Raw genomic sequence first — 22,200 nt, 5'->3', positions numbered from 1 at the left:
AGACTTTGGTAAAAATCCCAAACATTGGTTGTCCCACATGGGTTGGCTGACTCTCTTTGGTCTCATTCATCCATGCTTCCCAGATGCCATCGTAGAATTTACTCAAGTTTCAAGGTAAAGACTATACCTTTACCTCGTCCCATTTTTGTGATCTTCTTGACTTGACTCCCTGGGAAACTCTCCTTGAATCCATTCCTTTCAACTTGACTGATCAGATATGGAAGTTTTTCTCTTAAAGGTTAGAACAATTTCATTCAAACAGCTTTACAGGATCACATTTGTTGGAATAGTCATATGGTAGTGTGCGTGTGAATTTAATTTTTTTGTTTTGTATCAGATGTATACAACAAAAGCATGATATCTTACACTAACTATATCCAGCTTGGGTATTTAAGCAACGTGGGATCACATCATATGTAATATAATAAACAACATACCTGAAAGCCAGTTAAGGATAGGTGGGTGTAGAAATTGTTTTTACATTGAAATTGAATCATTCTCAAACTGTGGTGGGCCTAGTTCATCTATACTTAGCAAACCTCCTGGTATCAACTCATTGTCCTTGTCCTATGTTAGCTAGAGGATGTTGAGTCACTCTTACTTGTTCGTCTCTCCCAAACTATCCAAAGATTCCTAGCTCAACAATTGACTTGAAAGTAACTAGATATAGAAGCAAAAGCAAAGAGGAACAAAGAAGAAGAGAACAAGCCAAGAGGAAGAAGCCAAAATTCTTCTATCAATTTCAATTTCTTCTCCCATGATTTTTGCCTTTAACGAAGCCTCCTGTGAACACCCCCCCCCCCCCCCCCCTCACGTGTCACTCAAAGGATATCCACCAAGCACTATAAGGATTTTAGTATATTGTTACAAAACTAATTGTGATGGATTAAATTTTGTCACGAAAAGTATTCTTTAGTGATAAAATATAATTTTCTCATGCAAAATTCAAAAACTGAGTAAAGTTGTGACAAAAAATATTTTGTTCAAAATTTTGGATCCTTCTTTACGTGTGAATACAGCCTTTCATAGAAAAACATAATTCTAAACCTAAAGCCAAACAAATGGGCTTTAGTCAAAACAAGGATGGGCTTAAGTTAAAACAAGGTTTTAAGCCCAAACAAGACTAAGTTAGAATGTTTTTAGCCCAACCAAACACAAGTTGAAATAATAAAACTAGACATAGCTAAAATAACTAAGGCCCAAAACACACAATTTATATGGAATTAAAATAAGTGCATATTAAGCCCATAATAAATCAGGCCTCAAAACGTGCAAATGATGTGGGCTTCTTGTGTTTCGGCTCAAATGTCTTTAATCTTGCTACACTTAGACTTAAATAATATTTTTAATATTTTGATTTAACTGCTCTTGTGATTTCTTCAAGCTGTCCACTCCAAATTACTTATGACTCTTGGCCCAAGTCTCTTTGACTAGCCCATTTAGAGCTTCTTTTATCCTCTTAGCTTTGGCCTTTTGTCATTGGTTCACCATGGATGTGCAATGGATCATTGATATTGCCCTTTCGTCTTTCATGATTGCTACCTTAATTTGCATCATCAACTGTGTTCTTTCTTTATCGCACCTAAACCCCTCCCAATCTTCTGAAAATTATACTTTACCCCATAGAAATTTTTAATTTACTAGCCCAAATCCCTAAGATATTTCAACAATATTTTTATTTTTACCACTTAATCATTTATCATGGAACCATTATCATTCTAATCTTTATTCCCAAATTTTCATTTATTATTTGTTTGAATCTTAACCGTATATTTTTCTTATTTTCTTCTATTTATTAAATATAAATTATATACACCACATATGAATATAATTATATATACATTCATATACACATATATATTTATTTTTATTTTTTACTAATTAAGTAACATTTTTAAATATATATAATTATCTTTGGATATAATAAATCCTTAAAACATGTATGTGTGTGTATATATATATAAATGTTTGGGATGTTACATATATGTCCCAATAAAATGGTGTAGATAAAAGAAAAATTTGACACTTGATTGAGACATGTAAAAGTTGGTTGCATGTAAAGTATCTCCCAAAGTCACTTTGGGTAGAAGGTGTGTCTTGTGCTACTTATGTGATTAACAAAGTATCACTTAGTCCAACAATATCAAGTTACCACATGAGATTATGTTTGGAGGGAAGCCAATTGTAAAGTATTTTAAAATATTTAGATCTATCTACCATGTCCACTTACTAGACTCATAGAGGACTAAGTTGGATGCAAAGGCAAAGAAATGCATATTTGTTGGGTATGATGAAAGGAAGAAAGGATGGAAGTGCATGAATCTAGAGACCGACAAACAATCTCACTGTCTCAAGGAATGTTGCCTTTGATAAGATATCCTCCTACTACAATTCTAACAAAATTTCACTTGATTGTAGGAAATCAAATTAGGTACAAGTGGATATGTCAAGTACATGATGACGTCTATTTGTGAGTGTCCCTATTGCCCAACCCCAAGAGATGATAGAAGAGGTAAATCGGGGAGTCCACAGCAACCAAGACTCGAACATGGGCACACCGCAAACATGAGGGGCGGAAAGCCTTTCGTGCACGATTAGTAGAAGAGCGATGAGAAAGGGAAGTACTAACAACCATAAGATTGAAGAGAAATAATGGAGCACAAAAATGGTAGAAAATCAACATTCAAAGATGAATATTGTTAACCTTGCATGATTCAAGAATAAGAATTTTGTGTATATACTTATGCTTGTTTGTTATTTTGCTATGTAAGCACCCCCGCCCGGATATCCCAACCACCTGGTCTATCCGAACGAGTGCGCTCACAGAAGGGAAGAGGAATAGACAAAAGACATAAATGCCCTGGCATGCATAAATAAGAAATTTAACAGCAGAAGCAAAACGGTAAACATGCATGCCCACAAGCACCCCGCTGATACAGCGGTCATGAAGTATATAAAAATACATACAGACCCTGTGCCAACAATAGGAGGTACAAATGACAACCTGGCACAGTCAAAAATAAAAGACAGCGACTCTAGCAAAACATCAGAGATGACGGGGGCAGCTAACTGTACACCTTACCAACGCGGCTGGCTGCTAAATGGAACGATCCTCGCCCTCAGCCTTTGCTTTACCCTTACCTGGAATGATGGAAAGCAAGGTGAGTCGCAAGACTCAGCAAGTTTATAAGAAATGAAAGGCTATAAATAAAAGAAGAGACCATCCCAAACACAGCCCCACAAGTACACACAAGTCATGAGACGCTACAACACAACAGTGCAGTATAGTGAAAGCACATACCGGTCCTTGGGGCCCACACAAGACACCTGGCACCCAAGTCCCATACCAACCTGCCGCTGCCCTGGAAGGCAACAATATCCTCAACAAACCTGTGCGCACTGTCCCGGGGCGGTACTCCCGTCACCCGTATCCACGTCGGTACTCCCGACAACCGAGCCATAGGCTCCCTCGGAACGGTACTCCCGTCCGAGAACTAAATACTATCAGTAGCCATGCAATGCACATAAAATGCAATGGCGTAGTGAGCATCAACGTGATACCAGGCGCCCATACATCCAAGCATCAGGCCATGCTCCGCCCATATAGTAAGCCACACACGATGCATATGCCCGTGCTGGATGCATTATAATCAAGCTAAAATGCCCGTGACCAAGCATAACCAAATCATGTTAATCCCAACATGCAGCCCGTACCCATGTGCACATCAAGCCATGCAACGAGAATAAAATATAAGCAGGCATGCTATAATCACATAACGGCTAAGCAAGTTAGCAGTGCCTGGCACCGGTCAACGGTCAGTGGGTAGGAGAGACTCGCCGGCGGCCTAAGGTAGACCGTACGACAGTCACTCCGCCACCGAACCGTCGATCCCAGCCCCCACTGCACAACCGCTCCAGCTAGAAAATAACCAAAAATCCAATTAATACCCGAACCGCTAAGAACCTAGCCCCGGGTGAGTACGGCATCATTCCCAACAGGCAGGGGGGGTGGCACAAACCCCCGTAGGCAACCAACGAATAAAACCCACGAGATCCATTTAATAAATTAAATCTTAAACTAACCGTTTAAAAACTTCATAATTAATTAATGGCCGAAACAAACGAAGGGAGGCCCAATAAATCGCCAACGACAGAAACGACGAGATAGGTAAGAAGAACTTGCCTTATCAGAGATATCCTTAGGCTCGTTGGGTCCAAAAGCAGTAAAAATTATACAAACTGCAATATCCCAATTATTTGCCAAAATTAATAAAATTGGACGCAAAACGAAATTCTGACCGTACAGAATATTAATTACTAACTGCTCTACATACCTGGATAATTAAATCAGGGATTAAACGGAGTTTAATCCAATTTTTGAAGCCCCAAAATCTCAGAAATTTCTCTCGCGCACGCTGCTGCTCTTTTCTGAAATTCCTTACTGTTCGCATGCAAAAAGAACGCCCGAAATCGGGCTTAAATCGGCCAAAAACGAGCGGCTGAGGCGCGGCCACATGGCAGCGCGCGGGCCAGCCACTGGGAGGCCACCGCCTCACCGAAACGACGTCGTTTCGACGTCTAGAGGCTGAATTAAATCAGCCAAAAATCCCCCCCCTCGCGCGCCTGCCCGCGGATTCGAAGCCGCGTCCACCGCCTGGCCGCCTCGCGCGCGACCGCTCGCGCTCGCATGCATCTTCAACCTATATATGCATTATGATATATTTAAGGTGATTTTGAGCCCTTTTCTGCAACACACGCCAGCACCCGAAACTTTCCGTTAATTGCACTAACGCCCACTTAATTAATTACATTAACTCCCGAAATTTCTGAAAATCCCATTATTGAATTTCTTTTAATTTTCCTATAATTCCAGAAATTCCTAAAACAAATTAATTAATTATTTTAATTTCTTATTTCCTTAAAATCACATAAGTAAATTTTATTAAATCACAACAAATTATTTTAATATTTCCTTTAATTTAAATTACCCCAAAATTAAATTAAATTGGCATTTACGGGGCGTTACAAATCCTCTCCCCCTTAAAAGAATTTCGTCCCCGAAATTCGTACCTGGCTAGGCAAACAACTGAGGATGAAGTCGCCTCATGTCCTCCTCTAGCTCCCAAGTAGCCTCCTCAGGGGTATGCCGCTGCCACTGGACCTTCACATAGGGAATCGTGCGGCTACGAAGCACTTTTTCTTTCCGATCCACGATGCTGGTAGGCAACTCGATGTACGACGCGTCCTCTTGCACCACGAGCGGATGATAATCAATGACATGCCCGGGATCTGCCACATACTTGCGGAGCATCGAAACATGAAAGACATCATGTACATGGGCTAACTGAGGGGGTAAAGCTAATCGGTATGCCAACGATCCGACTCGCTCCAATATCTCGAACGGTCCCACATAGCGAGGACTCAACTTGCCAGATACTCCGAAGCGTCGAACACCCCTCATCGGCATAACTCGAAGGAAAACATGATCACCCACATCAAACTCCAAATCTCGACGTCGTCTATCAGCATAACTCTTCTGACGATCCTGAGCTGCCTTCATCCTAGCCCGAATCAACTGGATCTTTTCTGTCGTCTGCTCCACCAACTCCGGTCCAAGTAACGCTCGCTCCCCAGTCTCGGTCCAGCAAAGCGGTGACCTACACGGCCGCCCATATAATGCCTCAAATGGTGCCATCCCAATGCTGGCCTGGAAGCTATTATTGTAAGCAAACTCCACCAACGACAAATGGTCATCCCAGCTCCCATGAAAGTCCAGTACACAGGCGCGGAGCATATCCTCCAAAGTCCGAATGGTCCGCTCCGACTGCCCGTCAGTCTGAGGATGGAAGGCTGTACTGAAAGTCAGCTGGGTCCCCATAGCACTCTGCAACGCCTCCCAAAATCGTGAGGTAAACCGAGGATCCCTGTCTGACACAATACTAGCTGGGACTCCATGCAGTCTCACCACCTCATCAATGTATAGCTTGGCCAGTCGATGAATAGGATAGGTCTTCTTGACAGGTAAGAAGTGCGCTGATTTAGTCAACCGATCGATAATCACCCATATCGAATCATACCCCCGGCTGGATCGTGGCAATCCTGAGACAAAATCCATAGCTATGCGTTCCCACTTCCACTCCGGCACAGATAAAGGTCGTAACAATCCTGCAGGCCTCTGGTGCTCAGCCTTAACCTGCTGGCACACTAAACATCGCGATACAAATTCTGCTACGCTCCTCTTCATGCCGCTCCACCAATACTGACGCCGTAAGCCCTGGTACATCTTCGTCGCTCCAGGATGGATAGTATAGGGAGAACGATGAGCTTCCTCTAGGATCCTCTGCCTGATATCACTGTCCCTCGGCACACAGATCCGTCCACGAAACAATAGCAAACCATCGTCCCTCTGACTGTACCCCAATGACCCAAATCTCTCCATATCAGCCATAATCTCGCCAAGCTCCACATCCTGTCGCTGTCGATCGCGAATCTGACCCTCTAGATCCGAATGGATACTCATGGCAGCGCAATAAAGTGTAGGATTGTCTGGTGCCACAGAGATAGTAAGATCGCTCATCTGCTCCAGTAAGAACCACTCCTGCACCATCATAGCTGCAACTGATGCTCCACGGCGACTCAGTGCATCTGCTACCACATTGGCTTTACCTGGGTGATAGAGGATCTCGCAATCATAGTCCTTAAGCAGCTCCAACCAACGTCGTTGTCTCATATTAAGTTCCTTTTGAGAAAATAAATACTTGAGACTCTTGTGATCTGTATATATCTAGACTCTCTCACCATAAAGATAATGCCTCCAAATTTTCAAGGCAAACACGACAGCCGCCAACTCCAGATCATGTGTGGGATAATTCTCTTCGTGCCTCTTCAACTGTCTGGATGCATAAGCATTCACTCGGCCGTCCTGCATCAAAACACATCCCAATCCTGCATACGAGGCATCACTGTAAACAGTAAATAACTCACCACACCTGGGTATCGTCAGTACTGGCGCCGAAGTCAAACGCCGCTTCAACTCCTGGAATGATCTCTCGCAAGACTCATCCCAAATAAATCTGGTGCCCTTCCTTGTCAGCTTCGTCAGGGGAGATGCAAGCCGTGCAAAACCCTCTATGAATCGTCGATAATATCCGGCAAGGCCAAGAAAACTCCGAATCTCTGTCACTGTCATCGGTCTCGGCCAATCCATCACGGCTCTAGTCTTCTCTGGGTCTACTGAGATACCCTCTCCTGAGACCACGTGTCCCAAGAATACCACTCGGGTCTGCCAAAACTCACATTTCGAAAACTTGGCATATAACTGCTCCTCTCTGAGCTTCTGCAGAACCACGCTCAGATGCGCCTCGTGTGTCTCAGGGCTCGGTGAGTAAATTAGGATGTCGTCAATGAAAACTATGACAAAAGAATCCAAATATTCCTTGAATATCCTATTCATCAGATCCATAAATACTGCAGGTGCATTGGTCAGCCCAAACGGCATGACCACAAATTCATAATGGCCGTAACGCGTACGAAATGCGGTCTTCGCAATATCCTCATCTCTGACTCGCACCTGATGATAACCTGACCGCAAATCTATTTTGGAAAACACTGATGCACCACGCAATTGATCTAGTAAATCATCCACACGGGGTAGGGGATACTTGTTCTTGATTGTTACCTGATTAAGCTGTCGGTAATCTATACAAAGTCGCATAGACCCGTCCTTCTTGCGCACAAATAATACTGGGGCCCCCCATGGCGATGTGCTCGGCCGAATAAAACCTTTCTCCAAAAGATCTTGCAATTGCACCTTGAGTTCTTTCAGTTCATTGGCAGCCATACGGTAAGGAGTCTTGGAAATAGGCTGCGTACCTGGCATCAGATCGACCGCAAAATCAATCTCTCGGTGCGGTGGTAGTCCCGGCAACTCATCTGGGAACACATCTGGAAAGTCTCGCACCACAGGATAGGCAGCCAACTCCTTCTTCTCCCCCGCTATCACGGTCACGAACGCAAAGTAGGCTTCACACCCACGTCGAATAAGTCTCTCGGCGTGCATAACCGATATCATCGGCGTAGTCACCACCGGTTTCACACCCCGGTATGTAACAACTGGTCTCCCCGGATGCTCAAATGAAATTACCTTCCGACGACAATCAACCCGAGCATAGTGCCGAGAGAGCCAATCCATACCCAACAGTAAGTCAAAATCCTGGATCGCCAAAACAACAAGATCCCCCACAAATACCTGGTCGTAAATCCCTATCTCGCAATCCCTGACCATCTCACTCCCCAACAACACCGTCCCTCCCGGTGTCGAAATAGATAAATCATATGGTAAGGGGTTACACGGGATTGGGATCTTATGCAACAAATGGGGTGCTATAAAAGAGTGGGTGGAACCTGTATCAAATAGGGCACGTACGTCATGGCTATAGAGAGTAAGTATACCTTGCACTATATCACTGCTCTCAGCTGCCTCGGTCGCTGACACTGCAAATGCCTGTCCCTGCATCTGAACTCTCTCTGTAGGTCCTGGGCGCTGTGCTGCTGGAAGAGGTAATGGTGCTCCTGCACCCTGCGTCCTAGGTGCAGACTGTCTCTGAACTGGTCTGGGCCCCACACCTCCAGTCCGTGGCCCTCCACTCTGTGCTGGCTGGGTGCACCTGTTCGCTCGGTGGCCCCTCTGTCCACAGCGAAAACAAATAATCTCCTGCCCTGTGGCCGGTGTAGCTGGTGGGGCTGGTGGGGTTGGTGTAGTCGGTCTAGGCGCCTGTGGACAGTCTCTCTTCAAATGCCCCGGCTGACCACAACGATAACATACATCTCGACGTACCTCCCGACACTGCCCCTGGTGTCTCTGCCCGCACTGCCGGCACTGTGGAAATCCCGAACTCTGGCTGCCTGCATCCCACTTCCTCTTCTTACTGCTGCTCCCTGCACCCTTCAAGACTAACTGCTCTGCTCGGGCCTCCAGTCGATCCCTCTCCACCGCGTGGGCTCGCTGAACAGCTGTAGGGAAGTCAGGGGCCTCAATACCAGCCATGGCATGACGGATCTCTGGTCGTAACCCCCTCTGAAACTTGCTAACTCGACGCGACTCAGGGGTCACTAACTCAGGAGCATAACGAGATAATGCCACGAACTCGGTCTCATACTGCGTAACTGTCTTACTGCCCTGCTGTAACTCAATGAACTCAAACACCTTCTGCTCTCTGATCCAAGCTGGTACATAGGTCTCATTGAACGCCTCGACGAACTGTGCCCATGACGGACCTCCATCGCCATATCTCTGTCTGGTGGTCTCCCACCACCGCTCGGCGTCACCTCGTAACAAGAAAGTCCCCAGCCGAACTCTGTGGGCCTCTGCACAGTCTATGGATCTCAAATGCTTCTCCACCGCTAGTAACCAATCCTCAGCCACCGTCGCATCAGCGCTTCCACTAAACTCTGGTGGTCGCAAGGCCATAAAATCTCTAAGCACTGTAGCACCTGAACCGTCCCCTGTTCCCGACGTACCTGAATGCGACGCCTGGGCCGTAGCGGTCCTATCATCATGTCTGCGCTCCTGTCGCAACTGAGATGCTGCCAGTACATCTACAGCTCGTAAAATACCCGCTAATGTCTCCTGCATATCTGGTGGCCCTGGCTGTCTCTGCTCTCCCGCACCTGTAGCCTGAACCTCCGGAGTAGGGACAAGGTGTCCTCTACCTCTTGCCGACGGTCTACCACGACCTCGCCCACGTCGTGCGTCCATGATACCTAGACAACCAAATTTAATTAGAACGCATTTCGAAATAACAGACACATCCTAACACTCTAACTCTACCTAACAGCCTTGGTGTACAGTTACTTGTCCCCCAAAGTGACTTAATGACGCTCTGATACCAACATTGTAAGCACCCCCGCCCGGATATCCCAACCACCTGGTCTATCCGAACGAGTGCGCTCACAGAAGGGAAGAGGAATAGACAAAAGACATAAATGCCCTGGCATGCATAAATAAGAAATTTAACAGCGGAAGCAAAACGGTAAACATGCATGCCCACAAGCACCCCGCTGATACAGCGGTCATGAAGTATATAAAAATACATACAGACCCTGTGCCAACAATAGGAGGTACAAATGACAACCTGGCACAGTCAAAAATAAAAGACAGCGACTCTAGCAAAACATCAGAGATGACGGGGGCAGCTAACTGTACACCTTACCAACGCGGCTGGCTGCTAAATGGAACGATCCTCGCCCTCAGCCTTTGCTTTACCCTTACCTGGAATGATGGAAAGCAAGGTGAGTCGCAAGACTCAGCAAGTTTATAAGAAATGAAAGGCTATAAATAAAAGAAGAGACCATCCCAAACACAGCCCCACAAGTACACACAAGTCATGAGACGCTACAACACAACAGTGCAGTATAGTGAAAGCACATACCGGTCCTTGGGGCCCACACAAGACACCTGGCACCCAAGTCCCATACCAACCTGCCGCTGCCCTGGAAGGCAACAATATCCTCAACAAACCTGTGCGCACTGTCCCGGGGCGGTACTCCCGTCACCCGTATCCACGTCGGTACTCCCGACAACCGAGCCATAGGCTCCCTCGGAACGGTACTCCCGTCCGAGAACTAAATACTATCAGTAGCCATGCAATGCACATAAAATGCAATGGCGTAGTGAGCATCAACGTGATACCAGGCGCCCATACATCCAAGCATCAGGCCATGCTCCGCCCATATAGTAAGCCACACACGATGCATATGCCCGTGCTGGATGCATTATAATCAAGCTAAAATGCCTGTGACCAAGCATAACCAAATCATGTTAATCCCAACATGCAGCCCGTACCCATGTGCACATCAAGCCATGCAACGAGAATAAAATATAAGCAGGCATGCTATAATCACATAACGGCTAAGCAAGTTAGCAGTGCCTGGCACCGGTCAACGGTCAGTGGGTAGGAGAGACTCGCCGGCGGCCTAAGGTAGACCGTACGACAGTCACTCCGCCACCGAACCGTCGATCCCAGCCCCCACTGCACAACCGCTCCAGCTAGAAAATAACCAAAAATCCAATTAATACCCGAACCGCTAAGAACCTAGCCCCGGGTGAGTACGGCATCATTCCCAACAGGCAGGGGGGGTGGCACAAACCCCCGTAGGCAACCAACGAATAAAACCCACGAGATCCATTTAATAAATTAAATCTTAAACTAACCGTTTAAAAACTTCATAATTAATTAATGGCCGAAACAAACGAAGGGAGGCCCAATAAATCGCCAACGACAGAAACGACGAGATAGGTAAGAAGAACTTGCCTTATCAGAGATATCCTTAGGCTCGTTGGGTCCAAAAGCAGTAAAAATTATACAAACTGCAATATCCCAATTATTTGCCAAAATTAATAAAATTGGACGCAAAACGAAATTCTGACCGTACAGAATATTAATTACTAACTGCTCTACATACCTGGATAATTAAATCAGGGATTAAACGGAGTTTAATCCAATTTTTGAAGCCCCAAAATCTCAGAAATTTCTCTCGCGCACGCTGCTGCTCTTTTCTGAAATTCCTTACTGTTCGCATGCAAAAAGAACGCCCGAAATCGGGCTTAAATCGGCCAAAAACGAGCGGCTGAGGCGCGGCCACGTGGCAGCGCGCGGGCCAGCCACTGGGAGGCCACCGCCTCACCGAAACGACGTCGTTTCGACGTCTAGAGGCTGAATTAAATCAGCCAAAAATCCCTCCCCTCGCGCGCCTGCCCGCGGATTCGAAGCCGCGTCCACCGCCTGGCCGCCTCGCGCGCGACCGCTCGCGCTCGCATGCATCTTCAACCTATATATGCATTATGATATATTTAAGGTGATTTTGAGCCCTTTTCTGCAACACACGCTAGCACCCGAAACTTTCCGTTAATTGCACTAACGCCCACTTAATTAATTACATTAACTCCCGAAATTTCTGAAAATCCCATTATTGAATTTCTTTTAATTTTCCTATAATTCCAGAAATTCCTAAAACAAATTAATTAATTATTTTAATTTCTTATTTCCTTAAAATCACATAAGTAAATTTTATTAAATCACAACAAATTATTTTAATATTTCCTTTAATTTAAATTACCCCAAAATTAAATTAAATTGGCATTTACGGGGCGTTACATGCTAACTCACTTAACAAAGAAGAATCTACTTGCATTGATGAAGCAAAAGGCATGAAGGAATGAGATGTTGCTATGGATGAAGAGATATGTGTTTTCATCCACCCAAAGATAGAAATTATCAAATTCAACTTTCAAGGGTTAGAAATTATCAAATGTACAAGATGTATTTTGTGATGGGAAACTTAATTAGCAAAGGTATATCTATGGACGAACCACCTAAATGTCGTTCAAATAAGCATGTTGATTATGGGTGCAAACTATGAAAAACTCTATTTGGGAAAAAACAAGATTCTTGATATGTGAAAATATCTCAATATGATTTGGATAACGATTCTAAGTTAGAGTTGGATTATAATTATGGATAATTGTGGAATCTTAATTAGATAGGGGTGTTCATTCGATTTGAACTAGATAAAAATTTGAATACCTCTGTGGTTAGATTTAGTTTTAGATTATTTAAGTCTATAAATAAATATTTTTGTTTTCATTTTTATTTATTATAAAGAGGTCAAAATTTATAGTTAATTCTAGAGTATGTAAGAAATCTTGGTACTCTCCTATTTTATGAGTTAAGTTTTTTCTTAAAAGAAACAAAATTAACTTTACTCATTTTTAAATTTTTTGAATAGATCAACATATTCTTTCAAAATTCAAATTCTCTCAACTCAATGAACAAATTTTCACAAGAGTAATGTCATTTAAGTTGTATCAAATTCCTCTATCAAACTTATTATTAGGCAATCTCTCTTTATAGTCATTTTCTCCTCATACGTTGCACGTCCCCCCTCCCTATTTCGAACGTACCACATCATTTATTTTAACAATGGGAATAAACAACAAATGAATGTAGTCTAAAGTATATATTTTTTTTGGTTAAAGGAGGAGTAAAGATGGTTTAGGCAATGGAGTAAACCCTTCGGGCTAGATTATAAGGGTTTTTCACCATTAGAAAATATTTAGTCTAAGTTATAATTGATATCGAGAAAACGAACCCCTTACTTTAGCCACCAACGTGCAAAGTGATAGATCACGTGTCCCGCACCATAATCAAAGTCTACTTTGTAAAAACGAATTTTGTATTTATTTTTTTTTATATCGTAGGAATTAGAAGAAGCCCTAGTACATTCAGTCTTTGGCAGAGACTGTCACTTTCTCACCTATAACCTACGAACTGCAACCAATCGAGCAATAACTACGCACCAAGTAAGACCAAGTCAAATACTATTCCTGTATCTCCAAGAATAGTCATAGTTGATACACTGTCATCACATATCCAATTTCAAACTCACAACCTCAGGGTACCCATGCTTCCAAACGTATATGAAGGACCATCTATGCTACCCCTTGAGATTGTATTTAAAATTTAATCTTCTGATTTAAGGAAGTGTTATCTACCAACTGAACTACCACCACCTTAGTGGTATCTAAAGTAAAAATATCGTGACATTTGATCAAACCCAAAACAATCTATAGTGTAAACATCTTGTTAAATAATTTTTTTATGATTATTAAATTTGTAAATTAGTAATAGGCAGTAGTGTTAATAAATTTGAATTTGGTAAATCTTAGTTATTCTCTCCCCCTACAAATTTTGAATAATATATAATTTTATAATAAGAAGATAATATTTCTTACGTCATTATATCTGATGACGTAATCAACACTAACTAGGGATGTTTGTTACACCAACTTTTGCATGCGATTGTACCCTCATTAAAACAATCGAACCCACTGCCACTTCCCACATTAAACAACTAGACCCACCCAGTGCCCATCTGATCCAATACAGTAACTGAAGAGAGAAATATTACTTTTTACAACGAAGTCCCATATATATACTTTAATTTAAAGTATATACATAATTAAACACACTACTCCAAAAGATAAAATATATATATACACTTTAATTTAAGGCAAAAAAAAAAATAATTTAATGAGTTTTAGGAATTAAAAAGTTAATTATGTGACATATTGTTTTAAAAAGTGGCATTTTCCAAAGTAAATTACGATAACTACCATGAGGTTTACTTTAAATGTAGACGCTAGCCCCATACTTTTAAAAATAACAATGGCTTACTTTGCCATTAAAAGATAAAATAAAGTAACTATGTCTCCTCTCTCCTATATATTAATATTACAAATAATATTTTATAAAAAAATCTACAAAATATATATTTTTTAACTCCAAAATATATACTTTCTAATGTTTTTATATCTCGACGTTCAATTTCAGCTGACCGTGATTCGTTTTGGGCCGCAGTGAGTGAATTCGAAATGTCAAGAAGAAGAAAATAAAGACCCCAGATATGAGTGAACACAGACAATTTTCACATGGTTCGGCAAGAATGATACCTACTCCACGACCGCACTCTGATTATTCTTTTAGAGTGGCGGTATCTGATTATTCTCCTTGCCCCCCTTATGATATCTCTGACTCTTACTTATAATGAGGGGCTTTACAATTTGGATAAATTATAGAAATATAAAGATGATATAATGGGGGACAAACAGTTCTTATTATCTGCATAAAATCGGGAGTGGGATCCTCATTTTGAAGAGTATGATCCGTTTCAGATAAAGTAAGTGGGCCTTGCTTCTGGCTGTTCAACAGCTTTGTCATCTATGCGAGCTGGGTGTTTTTTAGGCCAGCGAGCTGATTGGTCCAGCAAATTGGGGTTTTATTGAGAGCTCGTTAGGTAGATTGCTGAGAGGTCGCTAGGAGCTTTGCCGTAAGCTCGCAAGGAACTCGTTTTATGAGCTCTGAATTTCGGTGGTGTATGAGCTTTCTTTGACGAGGTTGCCTGGACCTTCTAGGGTTTGGGTGATTGGGCTGGTCCATATAACAATATATAAACAAAATATATGCATAAAATATATTTTAAAAACTAGTTGTTTCAATATTTTTTACTCTCGCAAGGTGTTGTTTAACCCCATCAATAAAGGGGATTGTATCAAGAAGGGGAAGGGAGAAAGATCAATCATTCTTTGAGGGGTAGGGGGAGAGACGAGTTTTTGAAGTAGCTTATGACAATAATATTAATTGGTGGTTTTCTTTGACGACAACAATAATTATAGATCTTTCATCTTCACTCTTTTTACACTTCTTTCCTTCTTTCTCTTAGACCTCAAGATCTAGGTACTTACCCAAAACCTATATCTAATGTATTGTTCTAGGTTTATTTTTATTTGTGATGTGTTAAAGATTTATGTGAAATTTTTTCAAAACTTTATGTTTATACAATAATGATAGCTCACGTGTCAAAGTCTGTTTCCTGAAAATGAATTTCGTATTTAAAATTTAATCTCCTGATTTAGAGAAGTGTTACCGACCGATTGAACTACCACCTTAGTGGTATCTAAAGTAAGAATATTGTGACATTTGATGAACCCAACACAATCGACGGCATAAATATTTTGTTAAATATTTTTTTTTATGATTATTAAATTTGCAAAGTAGTAATAGGTAATAGTGTTAATAAATTTGAATTTGTTAAATCTTAGTTATTCTCCCCCTTATAAATTTTGAATAATATAATTTTATTATTTTAAGAAGATAATATTTCTTACGTCATTATACCCGATGACGTAATCAACATTAACTAGGGATGTTTGTTACACCAACTTTTGCATGCGATTGTACCCTCATTAAAACAATCGAACCCACTGCCACTTCCCACATTAAACAACTAGACCCACCCAGTGCCCATATGATCCAATACGTACTTCACAGATTATGTATATTAAATAAATTAATAAATGACTGAAAAAAAAAGATAAATTACATTTCGTCCCTTGAAGTTTGACAAAAAAAATAAAATAAAATAACACACCTAACTTGGGATTATCGTCTTTGTAAAGTCCCCCACAGCTAGCTCGATCGTACCCTCAATTTTAGCAGAAGAGGTAAATTGTAAGTGGAGGGTTTGTCTCACTGTGTAAAGCAAAGAATTGAACCCACGATCTATTGGTGCGAATTCCAACTTATCATGGCCTAACTACTTGACCTGTACCCTAAAAAAAAAAAAATAATATTAACACACCTAACTTGACTTATACCTCCATCGACTTTATTAATTGTGATGCACTTTATCTCTCAGCCTAACTATACGAGTCTTTAATTTTTGAAGTACAAAAAACACATAATTCTTGCCTAGACTCTCATTCCTTCTCTCTTATTTCTTATCTTCTGCCACACACACCCTCTTTCTAAAACCCTATGATGTTGGCAATGACGGATGGGGAGGTTGACAAATGGTTGCTAGCGATTGAAGAAGGCCGACAGTCGCAATGGCTATAGAAGGCAAACGGACGTTCACAACAACGGCCAGAGATGATCGACGATGACTAGAAGAGACGACTGAAGGAATAGAAGACGAAATAATGGTAACAAAGACGACGACAAAAGAGATGATAAAAGAAAAGAAACGGGAGTCAACTCACGATAATCGGTCGATGGCAAAGCAATATGAGAGCGAACCCACTGCCCCTTTCCACATTAAGCAACAAGACCCAGTGCCCATCTGATCTAGTACTTCACAAATTATGTATATTAAATCATTTAATAAATGACTGACAAAGAAAGATAAATTACATTTGGCACCTAACTTGACCGATACCTCCATCCACTTTATTAATTGTGATGCACTTTATCTCTCAACTTAACCAAATAATTCTTTAATTTTTGAAAGTACACGAAGCACCTAATTCTTGCCCGGCTCTCATTCTCTCTCTCTCTTATTTATTTTCTTCTGTCATACACATTCTCTTTCTACCCTATGATGGGTTTGTGACCCATCACGAGAGGTTGTACCCCTTGCAACAATGTTAGGGCTTGATAACCCTAACATCACTGTTGAAGAAATCCTTGTATCTGTTGGTATTTTTTAAAATTTTAAATAACTTTATATATTTATTTAATTTATATATGTATATGTATATATTTCTAAATCTTTATATATGTACACATTTAGTTTAGTGTATGTTTAGTTTTTAAGGTAAATTTCACAAATTGCACTTGAGATTTGGCTAAAATACACTAATCACCCTTCTTTTTTTGAAAAATAATTCAAATCTCCCTTAAGGTTAGTTACCAAGTAATTTTTTCCCCTATCATTAGTTACATGGTGTTAAAATTTTTGAAATTCTAATATACCCTCAATATTCTATTGTAATTGTGATCTGAAATTCAAATTTAATTGTGATTGAGATTTCATCTTCGATTGAGGACTTATCTTCGTGGCTCATATTTTTATTAAGATATAAATGTATGCAAGGTAATCTTTTTTTTGTATACATCCATAGATAAATGCTAGATCTATAAATAGATATCCAATACCCTGAAATTATTGCAACAATATTACTATTGTAGTAGTAATATCATCTTAGTGATATTTTATTTTGTATACTCATGGTTTTTTCCAAGTTGGGTTTTTCACATTAAATTTTGTGTTCATTTGTGTGGTTGATGGTTTATTCGTTCTTTGTTTTCGATCCAAAATTCTTACAAACTAGTATCGTTGCCATTGGATCAAACCACCAGCAACTTTTCAATCTCAGTCATCGAATCTACAACCATTCATCATATTCTAGCGTTTTCTAGCAAGTCGTCGTCATCGCCATTACTGTAGCCACCATTGCCATCGCCGCCATCAATCACTGCTTGGCTTAGAGCCATCGCCACCATCAATCATGTTCTTTTTTTGTTCTCATATAGCCTTCGTTATTGACAGATTATCATGAGTTGACTCTTGCTTCTTTTCTCTAGTCCTCTCCTTTGTCATTGCCTCTCCATTGACGTTATTGCCTTCACCGCCATCGTTTCATCTTCAATTTCTCCAGTTGTCTCTTCTAGTTATTGTCGATCGTTTTCAGCCGTTGTTGTGAACGTTTGTTTTCCTTTTACAGCCATTGCGACTGTTAGACTTTTTCTTCCCGCAAGTGTACGGAATCGTAACAAGTAATATAATGATGAATCAAGTATCGTTCCCACGAGGATTGGTTTTTGGTCCCTACTTTAACCACTATTAACTTTAATAAGCCACACACAATTCAAAGAATACTCAATGGAAGTTTTATATAAATTAAAACTAACTCACCAAAGGAAAACACACAATAATTCTTTAGGTTTTAAATATGGAAATCTAATGCACTATAATTCTTACAGCGGTATGCATACCGCTCTAAGCCCGCTAGCTTTCTTCTTTGGCCTCTTGCTTTATCATCTTCAACTTCTTGTTCTGGATACTCTTTTGCTTCTTTTTTTAATTCGAAACTCGACCATGCCTCCAAGCTTCATTTCACTCCCATCATGCACCAAAAATCACTCTTTTTGCTCCATGTCCGCTTTAACACATGCTCCTATCTACATAACCATATATAGAACCAAATCAAGTAGAAATCATGCTCATTGAATGTATAAATGCTAAGTTTATAGATCAAAATAAGTGTATAAAGGACACTTATCAAATACCCCCAAACTTAGACTCTTGATCGTCCCGAGCAAGATTATTGACTCAAATATATCACCCCTCAAGTAGAAAATAGTTAATATTTCAAAATCAATTTACAAGTTGGATAGCCTTCTAGGTAGCCTCAGATTTTGGTATCATTCATAATTCACACAAAGTTTTCTAGTAATGCTACACAAATGTTTTGAACCTATTCCATGTTTTGACGTGTGTGTGCGCGAATCCTGTTAGGTACAATATCATGCATAAGGTTGTTGGTATCCCGACCCTTCGATGGTCCTGTACACTTTCTCGCTCGTAATATGCACTCCACCCCCAAACTTGGTCTTTTCATTCAGTCCCTAGGTGCTCTCAATCACTCTTTTCTTTCTTGTTCAAGTTTGGTTGGACTCAGCTAAAAATGGCGTTGTCTTGGTTTGTGAAGACTCTATTTTATTTTGAATGCTTCGTCATGCTAACATCCACTAGACAGTCAAACCCACCAGTTTTCTCAATCCCTAAGAGTTACAAATATCGGCACCATTATTGAGATTTTTTTTTTTTTTTTGCTAAACGAGTGCATTTTATGCTCCATCTCGTTTTTTTTTTTTTTTTTTGATATCTTATGTGCAAGGCTTCACTCCATTAAGCTTTCTGAATGACCCTTGTAACGAGCTTTCAGCCGATGACTCCCAAGCCAGATGACCACGGGGCACCAGGTTTTAAGATACCTTTACGGGCATAATCACTCAAGTCATTCAGGCTACGAAGAAAGGTATAAGATATATGCAGGCTCAAATTTAATTTGGTGCACGACATAGTGACATAGGGATGAGATCACTAGCCTATGGTCATTGCCTAGCTTTTCTTAGTATGCCTAACACATTCCACACAAATTTTAACATGCACGGAGTCGACACATTCCTCAACATTTACCACCATGGCTCAATCTTCCCCAAACTCTTCTTTTCATAATTTTTGATGATTGAATTTGCTCACAAAGTGGGTTTAAGGGCGAAAGTCTATATGGAAACCTATGCATTTAACCTCCTGACACTTGTGCTCAAATAGTCGTCTAACATGGATAGTGAATCACAAAACCAAAATGAGTAGCATCACTATCTTTACTCGTTTCATCAAAATGGTACCAAATAAGATTCATCATTGATGGCATGTCTACCCAACAAAACAATTTATATATATATATATTTTTTATAGACGACCAAGTAGATTAACATATAATGCATGATTGGATCATCAAAACCCTCCCCCCAAACTTAAAATGAGTCATTGTCCCAAGGGCTCGAAAGGCATTAAAAAGGAAGGAAGGTACCTGGGCAGAAGAGTCGGTGCATGGATGGCCGAAGTGAATCAATGGTCTTCGGGAGGTGGCGACGGCGGTGACCGAAGTAGCTGGGTAAACATGGATCACATCTCCTCGTGCTGGGTATGAAGGTCGGCTCTGAGAACATCCAAGCCTGCTTGCAGCATGTAAAATTGTCGATCCTGTTCCGCTCGATTTTCTTGAATTTGTGCTTGCATTGCCTCCAATGTGGGGCCAAAGTTGACCCTTCCAGGTTGGCGTCGGGGTGGTGGTCTCACTGCTGGTGGTGCTTCGGGTTCCATGTACTCCTCAGCTTCATCTTCCTCCTCGGCCTCTGCTGCTGTGACTTCATGCGAGCTGCATGTCGGTGTTGGGCAATCTGAGTATGTGACTGTCGAATAGTGTATAAATTGATCGGTGCGGGCTTCGTCTTGTCAAGCTCAGATGCGGATGTAGGGACTTTGGCTTGCTTGCATAATGCTGAGATGAGAGCTGGGAAGTAAATCCTTTTCTTATTACCTTTGGTCAAGGTGAGGGTGACGATTTGTTGGAAGATACGCTCACCAAAATTCACTGCATATCCAGTAGTTAAGGCATAAAGAAGCTGCATCCGTGGAGGGTATATCTTTGTCATGTGTGAAGATGGAGCGATGTTAGAAGATAAGATGTAATGGAACATCTTTGCCTTGAGGTTAAGCTCACTATGGAGCACCACATTGTGGCTTGGCCACATCGGTGGGATGTCTTCATTAAAGCAAAGGTGAGCCACTTGATTCCAATCTTCTATGTCCCCGAGATCTGCCCCTGATGGCACTTGATAGAAATTTGGAATGATGTCGGGACTGAATGGCACCCATACTCCGCGCACATAGGTATGGAAGGCATGAACTTTCTCATCGTCATCGTCACCTCCAAGGATGTTGTCATTGAAGTTGGCGATGAATTCTCGAACCACGGAGGGATATATCTTGGGAGGCTTTGCACAAAACTTGAGCCACTGCTTGGCATGAATAATCTCAGAAACTCCAGTAACCTCAATGCTAGCCAAGTCAACTTCCCGCTCTCGGTGGAGAGGCCATGACTCTATCACTCGAGCTCGTTCTTCTGCTTTGGCAGTGAGGTAGATTGGATAGGGTGGCGGATCAACTCGCGGCCGCTTGGAAGTGTTTGAACTGGTTGCAACGGCTTTACCCTTATTTGCGGCTGGAGTGTAGTGGGTTTTGGGTGCCATCTTTGCTTGGGCTCGGTCCTGAAAGCACAAAATCAATCATGAGAATGAATAAGAGAAAGAATCAAATAATTCTTGGCTTGTTCATTTTTTTTTTCATTTATTTGTTGATTTATTGATTTTTTTTTGATTTATTTATTTTATAAGAATTAAATGTGTTGGAGAAGCCAAAGATGCCACAAGACCCCCCCAAACTTAAGTTATTTCATTCCCTCAATTCCTAATGCAATGTGTGTGCAAATGTGTGGAGATGTGTGGTTGGGGCATTTGAGCGAACACTTGGTGGGCATGCTGAGAGGACAAACAGAAAATAGGGCTTAGGATCCATGAAATTTTCCCAAATAAAAGCATATAAACAAGCAACAATTCAACCACAACTTCATTACTCCCATTCACAAGCAACTCACCACCCATTTTCACAAAAACGTATCAATTCGTGCAAACAAATTGAAAATTAATTCACACATACCTTAAATGATGAAGATGGAGGGAGTGGAGGGGAGGCTCTTGAGGGAGAATGTGGAAAATTGGGCTGGGTGCTAGCTGGGAGAAGATGCGAAGGCGGGGGGAGGGCGCTTGGAAGGAGAAAAAGGAGAGTGAGAGCAAAAATAGGGGAAATAAAAAGCAAGGGGGGGGTCGGCCTTAATAGGCAGACCCGCACAGCAGCGCGGCCGCGGCATGCATGCCACGGCCGACCCGCTAGCCACAACAACTTTGCTATGGCGCGGTAAGGTCGCGGCATGCATGCCGTGGCCCGCCCGTGAGCAGTAGAAGCTCTGCTGGCTCGCGCTTGCGGCCGAGACATGCATGCCGCGGCTATGGCGCGAGCTCCTCCTTTTAATTTTTTTTTTTTAAATAAAACTCAAGCTCTAAAGGATAAACTTCTCCTACCCAAAGCACTCTCTAACACATGCAAAATAACGAAAATAAAAGAACTAACACAATTAAATGAAAGAAAAATAAAAAATGAAAGGATAGAGAATTGGGTTGCCTCCCAAAAAGCGCTTTTTTAGAGTCATTAGCTTGACTGTGCTGCTGCTCATTC

This window comes from Diospyros lotus, chromosome 15 (assembly GCF_014633365.1).
Source record: "Diospyros lotus cultivar Yz01 chromosome 15, ASM1463336v1, whole genome shotgun sequence".
Classification (NCBI taxonomy): Eukaryota; Viridiplantae; Streptophyta; class Magnoliopsida; order Ericales; family Ebenaceae; genus Diospyros; species Diospyros lotus.
This window is presented reverse-complemented; position numbering follows the sequence as displayed.